Genomic DNA, 16,045 nt, shown 5'->3' with positions numbered 1-16,045 from the left:
ACAAATAATGATGAATGTTGGAGGGGATGTGGGGAAATGGGACACTGATGCATTGTTGGTGGAGTTGTGAAAGAATCCAGCCATTCTGGAGAGCAGTCTGGAACTATGCCCCAAAAGTTATCAAACTGTGCATACCCTTTCATCCAGCAGTGCTGCTACTGTGCTTATATACCAAGGAAATACTAAAGAAGGGACCTGTATGTGCCAAAATGTTTGTGGCAGCCCTTTTTGTAGTGGCCAGAAACTGGAAAATGAATGGATGTCCATCAATTGGAGAATGGTTGGGTAAATTATGGTATATGAAGGGTATGGAATATTATTGTTCTGTAAGAATGACCAGCAGGAGGAATACAGAGAGGCTTGGAGAGACTTACATCAACTGATGCTGAGTGAAATGAGCAGAACCAGAAGATCCCTGTACACTTCAACAACAATACTGTATGAGGACGAATTCTGATGGAAGTGGAAATCTTCAACATAAAGAAAAGCCAACTCACTTCCAGTTGATCAATGATGGACAGAAATAGCTACACCCAAAGAAGGAACACTGGGAAGTGAATGTAAACTATTAGGAATAGTGTCTATCTACCCAGGTTACTTATACCTTCGGAATCCAATTCTTACCATGAAACAAGAAAATTGGATTTACACACATATATTGTACCTAAGTTATACTGTAACACATGTAAAATGTATGGCATTGCCTGTCATCTAGGGGAGGAGGTAGAGGGAGGGAGGGGAAAATTTGGAAAAATGAATACAAGGGATAAGGTTATAAAAAAAAAAGATTACTCATGATATATACTGTCAAAAAATTTATAATTATAAAATTAATTGTTAAAAAAAGATACTAAGAATATTTAAGAGGTGTTACAAGTGTAAAACTGACAGGTTCTGGCAAAAGATTGGATGGGGTGGTGTTAGGATTACAAGGTGATAACTCAGGTTGTCTAAACAATTCTCTAGCTCAGAGTTCACACCTTTAGGAGTTTCTACCTTTAGACTTCTGAAAAGGAGTTTACACCTTCAAAAGGAGTTTACACCTCCAAAGGGAGTTTACACCTCCAAGGGAGTTTACACCTCCAAGGGAGTTTACACCTCCAAAGGGAGTTTACACCTCCAAGGGAGTTTACACCTCCAAGGGAGTTTACACCTCCAAAGGGAGCAAGTTTATTGGCTGAAGGAGTTCCCACAAGCCCCTGGGACTTCTCCCAAGCCCATTCTCTGCTAGCATAAAAGAAGGCAACATTGAGTCTGAGAGTCACTCTAGACTGGGAGAACCTTCAGGGAAGCTGGAAGAGATTCAAAGCCAGGATTCAGGGAGAAGAGGATTCCAGATTCTACCTTCACTCTGGCTAGAGGCTCCAGAACCCTCCCAAGAAACCTGCTATCAGAGAAAAGGATTCTCAGAGGATTTCAACTGAGAGACTCTCAGAACATTACAATTGGCGCCCAACGTGGGGCAAAGACTTTGGCTCATCCTGACAAAGGCTGATTCTGAGGCCTTCAGACTGAGCTAGCCCAGACCTTTCTCTTTTGGCACCTGAACGGGGACTTGAACCCTGGACCCTCAGGAGAGCAAAGGTCTCCATTCAGTGAACATTTTGCACTTAAGAAACCTAGATATGAAGACTCAGAGAAAACATTTGCAGGCAGCCCAGCATCAAGATATTCAAGCAGACAAGAATACAAGAAAGCAGAGACTCACAGCAGAAGATGAGAGATTATTTGATGGAGCTTCTAGGCCATCTGTAGCAAGGAGAGATGGCCCAACTAAAAGGATTTTTGAAGGACCTAATAAGCCAAACCCGAGAATTGATGGACCTCCAACACCCGCTTCTCTTCGGTTTCAAGGCTCACCAGGACAGAGGGGGGGAGGGGGGTCCATGAGGTTTGAAGGACCACAAGGTCAGCTAGAAAGTGGGTGCCCTTTGAGATTTGAAGGTCCTCAAAGACCAGGAGGGACTCCTTTGAGGTTTAAAAGGCCACTTAGACAGGCAGGAGGAGGTGGCTTAAGGTTTAAAGGAGCTGTTGGTTTGCAGTTTGAGGGTCCCACAGGTGGTTTGAGGTTTGAGGGCCCTGCTGGCCAGAATGTGGGTGGTCTTAGATTTGAGGGACCTCATTGTCAGCCTGTAGGTGGAATGAGATTTGAGGGGAGCCATAGTGCATCAGGAAGCAGAATTAGGTTTGAGGGACACCATGGTCAGCCAGGTGGTAGAATCATATTTGAAGGCCCTTTGCTCCAGCAAGGTGGTAGAATGAGATTTGAGGGTCCTTCTGTACAAGGAGGTAGTATGAGATTTGAAGGACCATTAGGCCAAGGTGGTCCAAGATTTGAGGGGTGTCATGTTTCAAGATTTGATGGTCAGCCAGGTCAACCATCTCTCTTGCCAAGATCTGAGGGCTTGCACGGTCAATATGGTCCTGGGTTTGAAAGAACTCCTGGTCAACAGGGCCCACAAAGGTTTGATGGGCCACCTGGTCAGCAGGTAAAACCAAGATTGGGGCCTCAGAGATTCGATGGTCCACAACACCTGCAAGCATCAAGATTTGATATTCCTCTTGGTCTTCAAGGTGCAAGGTTTGACAATCCTCCTTCACAGAGACTTGATGACAGTGACTTTTTTAGTCACACTGACCCATATAATGACCCTCCTAACAGTGCGTTGAATGCACCATCGCAAGGAAGACAGTTCCAAAGACATGAGGAAGTGTTTGATTCACCTCAGGAACCAAATTTTAATGGACCACATGGCCCTGGAGCGCAAAAGTCCTCAAATCCACTTAACAGAGCATCTGGACATTATTTTGAGGAAAAGAATCCTCAGGGTCCTCAGTATGGAAACTTTGGTAATCTGCCCACACCAACTGCACTTGGGAATATTCAGCCACCTCAGCAACTTGTCTCTGGAGTTACTCAGCCTGTATCTTTGGGACAAGGACAGCAGTTTTTACCAGTTCATGCACAAAATCCTGGTACTTTTGTTCAGAATCCAGCAGGTGCTCTTCCAAGAGCATATCCTGATAATCATCTCAGCCAGGTTGATGTGAATGAACTCTTCTCAAAACTGCTAAAAACAGGAATACTGAAATTATCCCAACCTGATTCAGCAACAACTCAAGGAAATGACGTTGCTGCACAGCCTCCTCCTGAGGAAAAAGGAGAAGCTCCAAGTGAACATCAAGATGTTCCGGACCTCACTAATTTCACAGTTGAAGAATTGAAACAGCGTTATGCTAGTGTCATAAACCGCCTGTATACTGGTATCCAGTGTTCTTCTTGTGGACTGAGGTTTACATCCCAGGCTGACGATTATGCACACCACTTGGACTGGCATTACCGACAAAATAGAGCTAAAAAGGATGTTAGCAGAAAAGTTACACATAGGGGGTGGTACTGCAGTGTAACGGACTGGATAGAATTTGAGGGAATAGCTGATGAGGAACATGCAAAGAGCCAGGTTTTTGAAAAACTACATGAAGAGGTTCTGTTGAAAAACCAAGAAGCTGCTAAAGAAAAGGAGTTTCAGAGTGTCCCTGCTGGACCCGCTGGGGCAGGTGAGAGCTGTGAAATATGTCAGGAACAATTTGATCAATACTGGGATCAAGACGAAGAGGAATGGCATCTTAAAAATGCTATCCGAGTAGATGGAAAGACTTACCATCCATCATGTTATGAAGATTATTAAAATACATCTTCATTTCATTGTACACCAACTCCCAGCAAGTATTCTTTTTTTGACAATGTTTAAGGGATTTTGTTGAAAATCCCTTGAACATTGTCAAAAAAAAAAAAAATTGCAAGAACCTGGTGACAGTTCCAAAGTTAAAGAAGAACCAGTTGATATCACACCAGCTTGTACAGATGATAGCGTAGATTCACCTACTGAAATTAAAACAGAATCTGATACAGTTGAGTCAGTTTAAATAAAATAAGAGGCATGGTTTTCTTTTAAAAAAATACAAAAAGGAGCTGCTGTGTTATAGTTTAATCTAGAAGGGGGAGAATTTTTATACATGTGTATGTATATCTCTATCTATCTACATCTCTATCTATCTATAGATATATATATACATGAATTACTTAGGTGAGGCAGGGTGCTTAGCTATCATTTGGTTAATAAATACATTTTAGTGTTTGTATTTCCTACTGCCTGCACAGTTTCAGGTGCTCGTTGTGTGAAAGTTCTGTAGATGCGTGCAAATTTAACAAAATGAAGGTGTATGTGTAAAATATGTAAAATTTTCACTTGTGGAACTGTAAATTATAAATAAAAATATTTTTGCTATCCATGGAGTGGGGACGTTTATGCACATCAACACATAAAGACAGTGTTTCTGGACTTAGTATTGGGTGGAATTAAATAGCAACCTCAGCATAGACTTTTTTTTTTTTAACTAGAAGCCTCCCATGATTAAAAAAGAAAAGAACAATAACCAAACGAACCTTAAGTTAATTTTCATCCTTCAAAAGGGGATAATCAGCACTGCAGGGCCTTTCTGAAATAGTAAAGTCTAGATTAAAAAAAAAAAAAAAAAAAGAATTTCCTTTCAAAGGGGGCTTCCCCTCCTCTGAGGAGGTTTTCTCAAGCCTTGATGCTCTGAGAAGGAAGGCCACTGACTCCTAGACTGGGAGCTGAGAAGTACCCCTGGGGAGAACCAAACTAGGGACTCGGTTCCCTAGGAACTGCAACTGGAGGGGGGAGGGTGAGAGCATCCTTTCAAGGCTATCCAGGCCATCCCCAAGAGCCTGCTCCTGGCCCAGCAGCCCACTCCTCTCCCTTGCCTCTTCCTTCTCCTTTGGGTCCCAGGGAGCCCTTCCCTGAGCCAGCTCTCCTCGCCTGGGTCAGGAGCAGTCTCCTGGGCAAACAGAGAGATCCAGGGCAGTGCTGCAGCCAGCTGCTTCTTCTGGATCGGCTCCAGGCTACTTTTAGAAGTTACGGTTCCCCCCAAACCTGCGGTCGTCGGGAGTCCTCACACCAGCTCCTCACTGCCTTGGTTGGGAATTTCCTCCAGAATCCCGTGGTGCAGCTGGATGCGCCAACCTCCGGCTCTAACATTCATTGTGCCTTTCACGGTCCCACCCAGATCCCACGTCCTCTACTTCTCTCAGTCAGTGGGCGGGGTCCTGCCCGGGATGTCACAGACACCCTGGTGTCCAGCTTGGTGAGGGGGAGCCTGGGAGCGGCCTTCTGAGCAGGAAGGGATTCTTGAGACTGGGAGGAAGAAAATGAGGGTGAAGTTGTATGTTCTCAAGGACAGAGCTTGCTTGCCCAGCTGTCCATCTGGGAAAGACCCATCAAACCTAGGTAGACCAGAAACCTAGAACCTGGAGAACTGCCTGGGGCTATCCAAAGGAGACTTTGGCCCCACAGAGGCATTTGCAGGACTGGGAAAGACCAATCAAACCTCAGGCCAACCAGAGACCTGGAACCACAAAAAGTGCCCGAGGCTATCCAAAAGAGACTTCGGCCCTATAGAGCTGTTGACAGGACTGGCCCAAGACTGTGGCAGGTCTGGGGTCCTTTGTTCTTTCTCACGCCCAATCCGGGCCTTCTGACTTGGACGCCTCTCCTGGGCTTTCACTCTCGGTCTCTGAGAATTTGGACCTGCCATTTATGTTGGATCCCACCCTGGCTCGCTCCCAAGCTGGCTCAGTACACAGATCTATTTGGGTTGGCCCCAGGACCCGCCCTCAAGCAGCACCTCACACAATGTCCTCCCGGGGAGCCCCAAATGGATCCTCCGTCCATGAGAAGGAAGGCTCGCCACATGGGCTCATCCATGGACATAGAACCTCCGGAACACAGAACAGCAGAGCTGGAAGGTCTTGGAACAGAAGATGGAGAGAGAGGGAAGAAATTGGCTCCCAAGGGCAGGAAACTGCATCTTTGCAAAGGAGTTTAGACCCAGGCCCTGATGAGAGCCGGGTCTGGCTGGAGGGTGACAGAGCCCAAGGGGTGGGGAAGATGGGGCTGGGGGCGCACTCTTTAATGTTGCACAGATTCTAAAAAAGGCATCATGCTGGGGAGGGGGATCCTCCCCCTCAGGGGATAAGAAATAAATTCTTACATCTGTAAGCAGCCATCTGACTTTTCCTGGCAGGCACAAATCCAGAAGGGTTAGCAGAAAGATGGAGAGTGTCAGAGTTGGTCCTCAATTTCCCCGTCTCTCAAAAGGGGGTCAGTAAACTCCACCCTGGGCCTCTATGGGGCTCCACAGTGGACAGCCTGGAGACTGGAGGCAGGGAGGCTCATCTTCCCGAATTCAATTCTGGCTTCTGACGCTTAGTAGCTGTGTGATATTGGGCAAGTCTCTCCACTTTTTTCTCCTCGGTTTCCTCATCTGTGAAATGAGCTGGAAATGGCAAAGCCCCCAGAGATGTCCACCGAGAAAACCCCAAATGGGATCAGAGCAAATGACAAATCGTGCTTCATGAGGATCATGAGCATGAACACAGAAGAAAATGCTTTGTCCCTCATGTGCCATAATGAGAGCTGAAGGTTTCCCATTTCTTTCTCCGGCTCATTGTGCAGGTGAGGAAAATGAGAAACAGGGACAAGGGACTTTCCCAGTGTCACCCGGCCAGGAAGTGTCTGAGACCAGATTTGAACTGGGGAAGAGTCTTCCAGGACCAAGCCAAGTCCTCTGCTCACTAAGGCATCCCCTAGCGGCCATCTAGAGTAGATCAATCACTTTACTGTAGCTGTGAGAAGTCAGGTTTTAAGCTGACAAGCAGAAAGGGGCCAGGAGAATACTTCTGCTTCTTCTCACTTTTTCCTCAGGTCAGTGGGTTTTGCTAAGTATTCAGGATGGCTTTGTGGGGTACGCTAGAACCCGGCTGCTGGTGATGCTGCCAGATGGGAGTCCTGTAGGTTGGGATAAATTAACCCACTAGGTATCGATCATTATATGACGTGGATTAAGTGAAGGGATAGATTTACGTTTAGTTAGGCTTATGATAACTTGTGTTAGAGACAGGGAGAGAACTGTGGTCTCCACACCCCCCACTCCCCATGAATGTGTGAGGAGAACCCCACTCTGAGACCCGCATCCCTGGGCTTCTCTGCCCTCTCACCTAAGGTTCAAAACTTCTCACACAACTTCCAGAGTCCTGCTGATGAGCATCTCCTTTAATCCATCTAAGATTTCCCCCATTTTGCAGCTGACCGATCATGAACACGTGACTATCATGGACATATAACACCCTTTAATGGCCTCTGAATGTATCAATAAAACCCAGACTGTGAGCAAAGGAATTCTTGATCAAAGGGGAGGTTGTCGAGTCAATTGTTAAGGACTACGAGTCCCTCTAATAAAATGACACACTCAGATCTCTGCCTCAGTTGCCCTTTGTGACAGGTCATTTTTTTTGGTCCACATTGTTGGCGATTGGTGAAATACAAAGTGCAGATCTCAGCCCCCTTAGTCTATGGTCTCCAATGGACCCTCCAAAATAGCACTATATATAACTATATATAACTATATTTATATATGTATATATATATAACTATATAACTATATATGTATAACTATATATATATATATAACTATATATATAACCAAATGAACCTGAAGTTAATTTTCATCCTTCAAAAGGTGATAATCAGCACTGCAGGGCCTTTATCAAATAGTAAAGTCTAGATTTCAAAAAAAAAAAAAAAAAAGCTTTAAACTTAAGACAAACTTGCCTACATATCCAGATTAAAAAACAAAACAAACAAACAAAAAAAACAAAACAAAACCAAATGTCAGTTTGACAGAAAAAAATGAAGCAACTTTTATTCTTAAAAGTGGACACCTGTGCCATCAAACATTTGATTAACAAGTATACTTAGTATCTGAATGTGATTTTAAATGACATTTTTTCAATTTGTCAGCAATTCAAAGCAGATGAACATAACATTTTTTATTTTAAGTCAAAGGGGGGAAATGTAAGAATGTTTACTTTGTGAACAATCTCATCTTAAAGAATGACTGGGTGAAACAGCAAATTATAGAAACAATTAATAATTTCACCCAAGATAATGACAATGATGAGACATCATACCAAAATCTGTGGGATGCAGCTAAAGCGGTAATAAGGGGAAATTTTATATCTTTAGAGGCTTATTTGAAGAAAATAGAGAAAGAGAAGATTAACGAATTGGGCTTACAACTTAAAAGGCTAGAAAAAGACCAAATTATAAACCCCCAACCAACAATTAAACTTGAAATACAAAAATTAAAAGGAGAAATCAATGATATTGAAAGTAAAAAAACTATTGAATTAATAAATAAAACCAAGAGTTGGTTTTATGAAAAAGCCAATAAAATAGATAAACCTTTGGTAATTTTGATCAGAAAAAAGAAAGAGGAAAATCAAATTGTTAGTCTTACAAATGAAAAGGGGGATCTTTCCACCAATGAAGAGGAAATTAGAGAAATAATAAGGAGTTACTTTGCCCAACTTTATGCCAATAAATTTGATAACTTAAGTGAAATGTATGACTTCCTCCAAAAATATAGGCTCCCTAGATTAACAGAGGAGGAGATAAATTGCTTAAATAATCCCATTTCAGAAAAAGAAATAGAACAAGCTATTAATCAACTCCCCAGGAAAAAATCCCCAGGACCAGATGGGTTTACATGTGAATTCTACCCAACATTTAAAGAACAATTAGCCCCAATGTTATATAAATTATTTGAAAAAATAGGGGATGAAGGAGTCCTACCAAACTCCTTTTATGACACAGACATGGTACCGATACCTAGACCAGGTCGATCGAAAACTGAGAAAGAAAATTATAGACCAATTTCCTTAATGAATATTGATGCTAAAATCTTAAATAAGATATTAGCAAAAAGACTTCAGAAAATCATCTCCAGGATAATACACTATGATCAAGTAGGATTTATTCCAGGAATGCAGGGCTGGTTTAATATTAGGAAAACTATTAATATAATTGACCATATTAATAATCAAATTAATAAGAACCATATGATCATCTCAATAGATGCAGAAAAAGCATTTGACAAAATCCAACATCCATTCCTACTAAAAACTCTTGAGAGTATAGGAATAAATGGACTATTCCTTAGAATAATCAGGAGCATATATTTAAGACTGTCAGTAAGCATAATATGCAATAGAAAGAAACTGCAACCTTTCCCAGTAAGATCAGGAGTGAAACAAGGTTGCCCACTATCACCATTACTATTCAATATAATACTAGAAATGCTAGCATCGGCAATAAGAGCCGAGAAAAGAGATTCAAGGAATTAGAGTAGGAAATGAGGAAATCAAACTATCACTTTTTGCAGATGACATGATGGTATACTTAGAGAACCCCAAAGACTCTGCTAAAAAGCTACTAGAAATAATTCAAAATTTCAGCAAAGTGGCAGGATACAAAATAAATCCACATAAATCCTCAGCATTTTTATATATCACTAACAAAATGCAACAGCAAGAGATACAAAGAGAAATTCCATTCCAAACAAATGTTGAGAGTATAAAGTATTTGGGAATCCACCTACCAAAGAAAAGTCAGGAATTATTTGAGAAAAATTACAAAACACTTGCCACAAAAATAAAGTCAGATTTAAATAACTGGAAAGACATTCAGTGCTCTTGGATAGGCCGAGCAAATATAATAAAGATGACAATACTCCCCAAACTAATCTATTTATTTAGTGCTATACCAATCAGACTCCCAAGAAACTATTTCAATGACCTAGAAAAAATAACAAAATTCATATGGAAGAATAAAAGGTCGAGAATTGCAAGGGAACTAATGAAAAAAAACTCAGAGGAAGGTGGTCTAAGTGTACCTGATCTAAAGCTATATTATATAGCAGCAGTCACCAAAACCATTTGGTATTGGCTAAGAAATAGACCTGTAGATCAGTGGAACAGATTAGATACAAAGGACAAAAAAGGGTACATGTATAGCAATCTAATCTTTGACAAACCCAAAGATACCAACATTAGGGATAAAAATTCATTATTTGGAAAAAACTGTTGGGAAAACTGGAAATTAATATGACAGAAATTAGATATGGATCCACACTTAACACCATATACCAAGATAAGATCAAAATGGGTCTATGATTTAGGCATAAAGAGTGAGACAATAAATAGATTAGAGGAACAGAGGATAGTCTACCTCTCAGACCTGTGGAGGAGGAAGGAATTTATGACCAGAGGAGAACTAGAGATCATTATTGATCACAAAATAGAAGATTTTGATTACATCAAACTAATAAGTTTCTGTACAAACAATACTAATGCAAACAAGATTAGAAGGGAAGTAACAAATTGGGAAAATATTTTTAAAAGCAAAGGTTCTGACAAAGGTCTCATTTCCAAAATCTATAGAGAACTGACCCTAATTTATAAGAAACCGAACCATTCTCCAATTGATAGATGGTCAAAGGATATGAACAGACAATTCTCAGATGAAGAAATTGAAACCATATCCACTCACATGAAAGCGTGTTCCAAATCACTACTGATTAGAGAAATGCAAATTAAGACAACTCTGAGATACCACTATACACCTGTCAGATTGGCTAAGATGACAGGAACAAATAATGATGAATGTTGGAGGGGATGTGGGAAAACTGGGACACTGATACGTTGTTGGTGGAATTGTGAAAGAATCCAGCCATTCTGGAGAGCAATCTGGAACTATGACCAAAAGTTATCAAACTATGCATACGCTTTGACCCAGCAGCGCTACTACTGGGCTTATATCCCAAAGAAATACTAAAGAGTGGAAAGAGACCTATATGTGCCAAAATGTTTGTGGCAGCTCTTTTTGTAGTGGCTAGAAACTGGAAGATGAATGGATGTCCATCAGTTGGAGAATGGTTGGGTAAATTATGGTATATGAACGTTATAGAATATTATTGCTCTGTAAGAAATGACCAGCAGGAGGAATACAGAAAGGCCTGGAGAGACTTAAATCAACTGATGCTGAGTGAAATGAGCAGAACCAGAAGATCCCTGTACACTTCAACAACAATACTGTATGAGGATGTATTCTGATGGAAGTGGAAATCTTCAACATAAAGAAGAGCCAACCCACTTCCAGTTGATCAATGATGGACAGAGGTAGCTACACCCAGAGAAGAAACACTGGGAAATGAATGTAAATTGTTAGCACTAATATCTGTCTGCCCAGGTTACATGTACCTTCGGAATCTAATGCTTATTGTGCAACAAGAAAATGGTATGTACACATATGTATTGTATCTAGGTTATATTGTAACACATGTAAAATGTATGGGATTGCCTGTCATCGGGGGGAGGGAGTAGAAGGAGGGGGGGGATAATTTGGAAAAATGAATACAAGGGATAATATTATAAAAAATATATAATAAAAATTATTAAAAAAAAAAAAAAGAATGTTCATTTTGAAGCATGGTTAATCTTTTCTTCCTGGCACATGAATTAATGGACAATGGATTCCTTTTGAACTATTTCTAGGACTTATGGACATGTATACATTCTCAATGATTATTTGATCATGTTATTTGTGACATCACTTGTAGCATGTATTATGTTACTATGTGTTTATGTAACTTATGTACTTATGTGTAATGCCTCCCATATTGATGGATTTATGTTTCAAGGCCATGACCACCCTATGTTCTAAATCAAAAGAAAGGGGGAGATGTTAGGGTTACAAGGTGTTCCCTCAGGTTGTCTAAACAATTCTCTAGCTCAGAGTTCACACCTTTAGGACTTTCCACCTTTAGACTTCTGAAAAGGAGTTTACACCTTCCAAGGGAGTTTACACCTTCCAAGGGAGTTTACACCTTCCAAGGGAGTTTACACCTTCCAAGGGAGTTTACACCTTTAAAAGGAGCAAGTTCATTGGCTGAAGGAGTTCCCACAAGCCCCTGGGAGTTCTCCCAAGCCCATTCTCTGCTAGCATAAAAGAAGGCAACATTGAGTCTGAGAGTCACTCTAGACTGGGAGAACCTTCAGGGAAGCTGGAGGAGATCAAAGCCAGGATTCAGGGAGAAGAGGATTCCAGATTCTACCTTCACTCTGGCTAGAGGCTCCAGAACCCTCCCAAGAAACCTGCTATCAGAGAAAAGGATTCTCAGAGGATTTCAACTGAGAGCCTCTCAGAACATTACAATTGGCGCCCAACGTGGGGCAAAGACTTTGGCTCATCCTGACAAAGGCTGATTCTGAGGCCTTCAGACTGAGCTAGCCCAGACCTTTCTCTTTTGGCACCTGAACGGGGACTTGAACCCTGGACCCTCAGAAGAGCAAAGGTCTCCATTCAGTGAACATTTTGCACTTAAGAAACCTAGATATGAAGACTCAGAGAAAACATTTGCAGGCAGCCCGGCATCAAGATATTCAAGCAGACAAGAATACAAGAAAGCAGAGACTCACAGCATTACTTGAAGATGGACGATTATTTGATGGAGCTTCTAGGCCATCTGTAGCAAGGAGAGATGGCCCAACTAAAAGGATTTTTGAAGGACCTAATAAGCCAAACCCGAGAATTGATGGACCCCCAACACCCGCTTCTCTTCGGTTTCAAGGCTCATCAGGACAGAGGGGGGGAGGGGGGCCCATGAGGTTTGAAGGACCACAAGGTCAGCTAGAAAGTGGGTGCCCTTTGAGATTTGAAGGTCCTCAAAGACCAGGAGGGACTCCTTTGAGGTTTAAAAGGCCACTTAGACAGGCAGGAGGAGGTGGCTTAAGGTTTAAAGGAGCTGTTGGTTTGCAGTTTGAGGGTCCCACAGGTGGTTTGAGGTTTGAGGGCCCTGCTGGCCAGAATGTGGGTGGTCTTAGATTTGAGGGACCTCATTGTCAGCCTGTAGGTGGAATGAGATTTGAGGGGAGCCATAGTGCATCAGGAAGCAGAATTAGGTTTGAGGGACACCATGGTCAGCCAGGTGGTAGAATCATATTTGAAGGCCCTTTGCTCCAGCAAGGTGGTAGAATGAGATTTGAGGGTCCTTCTGTACAAGGAGGTAGTATGAGATTTGAAGGACCATTAGGCCAAGGTGGTCCAAGATTTGAGGGGTGTCATGTTTCAAGATTTGATGGTCAGCCAGGTCAACCATCTCTCTTGCCAAGATCTGAGGGCTTGCACGGTCAATATGGTCCTGGGTTTGAAAGAATTCCTGGTCAACAGGGCCCACAAAGGTTTGATGGGCCACCTGGTCAGCAGGTAAAACCAAGATTGGGGCCTCAGAGATTCGATGGTCCACAACACCTGCAAGCATCAAGATTTGATATTCCTCTTGGTCTTCAAGGTGCAAGGTTTGACAATCATCCTTCACAGAGACTTGATGACAGTGACTCTTTTAGTCACACTGGCCCATATAATGACCCTCCTAACAGTGCGTTGAATGCACCATCGCAAGGAAGACAGTTCCAAAGACATGAGGAAGTGTTTGATTCACCTCAGGAACCAAATTTTAATGGACCACATGGCCCTGGAGCGCAAAAGTTCTCAAATCCACTGAACAGAGCATCTGGACATTATTTTGAGGAAAAGAATCCTCAGGGTCCTCAGTATGGAAACTTTGGTAATCTGCCCACACCAACTGCACTTGGGAATATTCAGCCACCTCAGCAGCTTGTCTCTGGAGTTACTCAGCCTGTATCTTTGGGACAAGGACAGCAGTTTTTACCAGTTCATGCACAAAATCCTGGTACTTTTGTTCAGAATCCAGCAGGTGCTCTTCCAAGAGCATATCCTGATAATCATCTCAGCCAGGTTGATGTGCACGAACTCTTCTCAAAACTGCTAAAAGCAGGAATACTGAAATTATCCCAACCTGATTCAGCAACAACTCAAGGAAATGATGTTGCTGCACAGCCTCCTCCTGAGGAAGAAGAAGAAACTCGAAGTGAACATCAAGATGTTCCGGACCTCACTAATTTCACAGTTGAAGAATTGAAACAGCGTTTTGCTAGTGTCATAAACCGCCTGTATACTGGTATCCAGTGTTCTTCTTGTGGACTGAGGTTTACATCCCAGGCTGACGATTATGCACACCACTTGGACTGGCATTACCGACAAAATAGAGCTAAAAAGGATGTTAGCAGAAAAGTTACACATAGGGGGTGGTACTGCAGTGTAACGGACTGGATAGAATTTGAGGGAATAGCTGATGAGGAACATGCAAAGAGCCAGGTTTTTGAAAAACTACATGAAGAGGTTCTGTTGAAAAATCAAGAAGCTGCTAAAGAAAAGGAGTTTCAGAGTGTCCCTGCTGGACCCGCTGGGGCAGTTGAGAGCTGTGAAATATGTCAGGAACAATTTGATCAATACTGGGATCAAGAGGAAGAGGAATGGCATCTTAAAAATGCTATCCGAGTAGATGGAAAGACTTACCATCCATCATGTTATGAAGATTATTAAAATACATCTTCATTAGATTGTATACCAACTCCCAGCAAGTATTCTTTTTTTTGACAATGTTTAAGGGATTTTGTTGAAAATCCCTTGAACATTGTCAAAAAAAAAAAAAATTGCAGGAACCTTGTGACAGTTCCAAAGTTAAAGAAGAACCAGTTGATATCACACCAGCTTGTACAGATGATAGTGTAGATTCACCTACTGAAATTAAAACAGAATCTGATACAGTTGAGTCAGTTTAAATAAAATAAGAGGCATGGTTTTCTTTTAAAAAAATAAAAAAAGGAGCTGCTATGTTATAGTTTAATCTAGAAGGGGGAGAATTTTTATACATGTGTATGTATATCTCTATATATCTACATCTCTATCTATCTATATATGTGTATATACATGAATTACTTAGGTGAGGCAGGGTGCTTAGCTATCATTTGGTTAATAAATACATTTTAGTGTTTGTATTTCCTACTGCCTGCACAGTTTCAGGTGCTCGTTGTGTGAAAGTTCTGTAGATGTGTGCAAATTTAACAAAATGAAAGTGAATGTGTAAAATATGTATAATTTTCACTTGTGGAACTGTAAATTATAAATAAAAATATTTTTGCTATCCATGGAGTGGGGACGTTTATGCACACCAACACATAAAGACAGTGTTTCTGGACTTAGTATTGGGTGGAATTAAATAGCAACCTCAGCATAGACTTTTTTTTTTTTAACTAGAAGCCTCCCATGATTAAAAAAGAAAAGAACAATAACCAAACGAACCTTAAGATAATTTTCATCCTTCAAAAGGGGATAATCAGCACTGCAGGGCCTTTCTGAAATAGTAAAGTCTAGATTTAAAAAAAAAAAAAAAAAAAAAGAATTTCCTTTCAAAGGGGGCTTCCCCTCCTCTGAGGAGGTTTTCTCAAGCCTTGATGCTCTGAGAAGGAAGGCCACTGACTCCTAGACTGGGAGCTGAGAAGTACCCCTGGGGAGAACCAAACTAGGGATTCGGTTCCCTAGGAACTGCAACTGGAGGGGGGAGGGTGAGAGCATCCTTTCAAGGCTATCCAGGCCATCCCCAAGAGCCTGCTCCTGGCCCAGCAGCCCACTCCTCTCCCTTGCCTCTTCCTTCTCCTTTGGGTCCCAGGGAGCCCTTCCCTGAGCCAGCTCTCCTCGCCTGGGTCAGGAGCAGTCTCCTGGGCAAACAGAGAGATCCAGGGCAGTGCTGCAGCCAGCTGCTTCTTCTGGATCGGCTCCAGGCTGCTTTTAGAAGTTACGGTTCCCCCCAAACCTGCGGTCGTCGGGAGTCCTCACACCAGCTCCTCACTGCCTTGGTTGGGAATTTCCTCCAGAATCCCGTGGTGCAGCTGGATGCGCCAACCTCCGGCTCTAACATTCATTGTGCCTTTCACGGTCCCACCCAGATCCCACGTCCTCTACTTCTCTCAGTCAGTGGGCGGGGTCCTGCCCGGGATGTCACAGACACCCTGGTGTCCAGCTTGGTGAGGGGGAGCCTGGGAGCGGCCTTCTGAGCAGGAAGGGATTCTTAAGACTGGGAGGAAGAAAATGAGGGTGAAGTTGTATGTTCTCAAGGACAGAGCTTGCTTGCCCAGCTGTCCATCTGGGAAAGACCCATCAAACCTAGGTAGACCAGAAACCTAGAACCTGGAGAACTGCCTGGG

At 42.4% G+C, this 16,045-nt stretch overlaps 2 pseudogenes; both read left to right on the top strand.

Annotated features, from left to right (window-relative positions):
• LOC141552564 (pre-mRNA cleavage complex 2 protein Pcf11 pseudogene) overlaps window positions 1-3,927 on the top strand; it is a 35,755-nt pseudogene extending 31,828 nt beyond the window's left edge.
• Window positions 3,928-5,772: 1,845 nt separating this feature from the next.
• LOC141552563 (pre-mRNA cleavage complex 2 protein Pcf11 pseudogene) lies at window positions 5,773-14,623 on the top strand (annotated as a pseudogene).
• The last annotated feature ends 1,422 nt before the right edge of the window (window positions 14,624-16,045 follow it).

Source organism: Sminthopsis crassicaudata, chromosome 2, assembly GCF_048593235.1.
Source record: "Sminthopsis crassicaudata isolate SCR6 chromosome 2, ASM4859323v1, whole genome shotgun sequence".
Classification (NCBI taxonomy): Eukaryota; Metazoa; Chordata; class Mammalia; order Dasyuromorphia; family Dasyuridae; genus Sminthopsis; species Sminthopsis crassicaudata.
The sequence above is the reverse complement of the archived record's forward strand: the minus strand, read 5'-3'. Positions and strand labels throughout refer to the sequence as shown.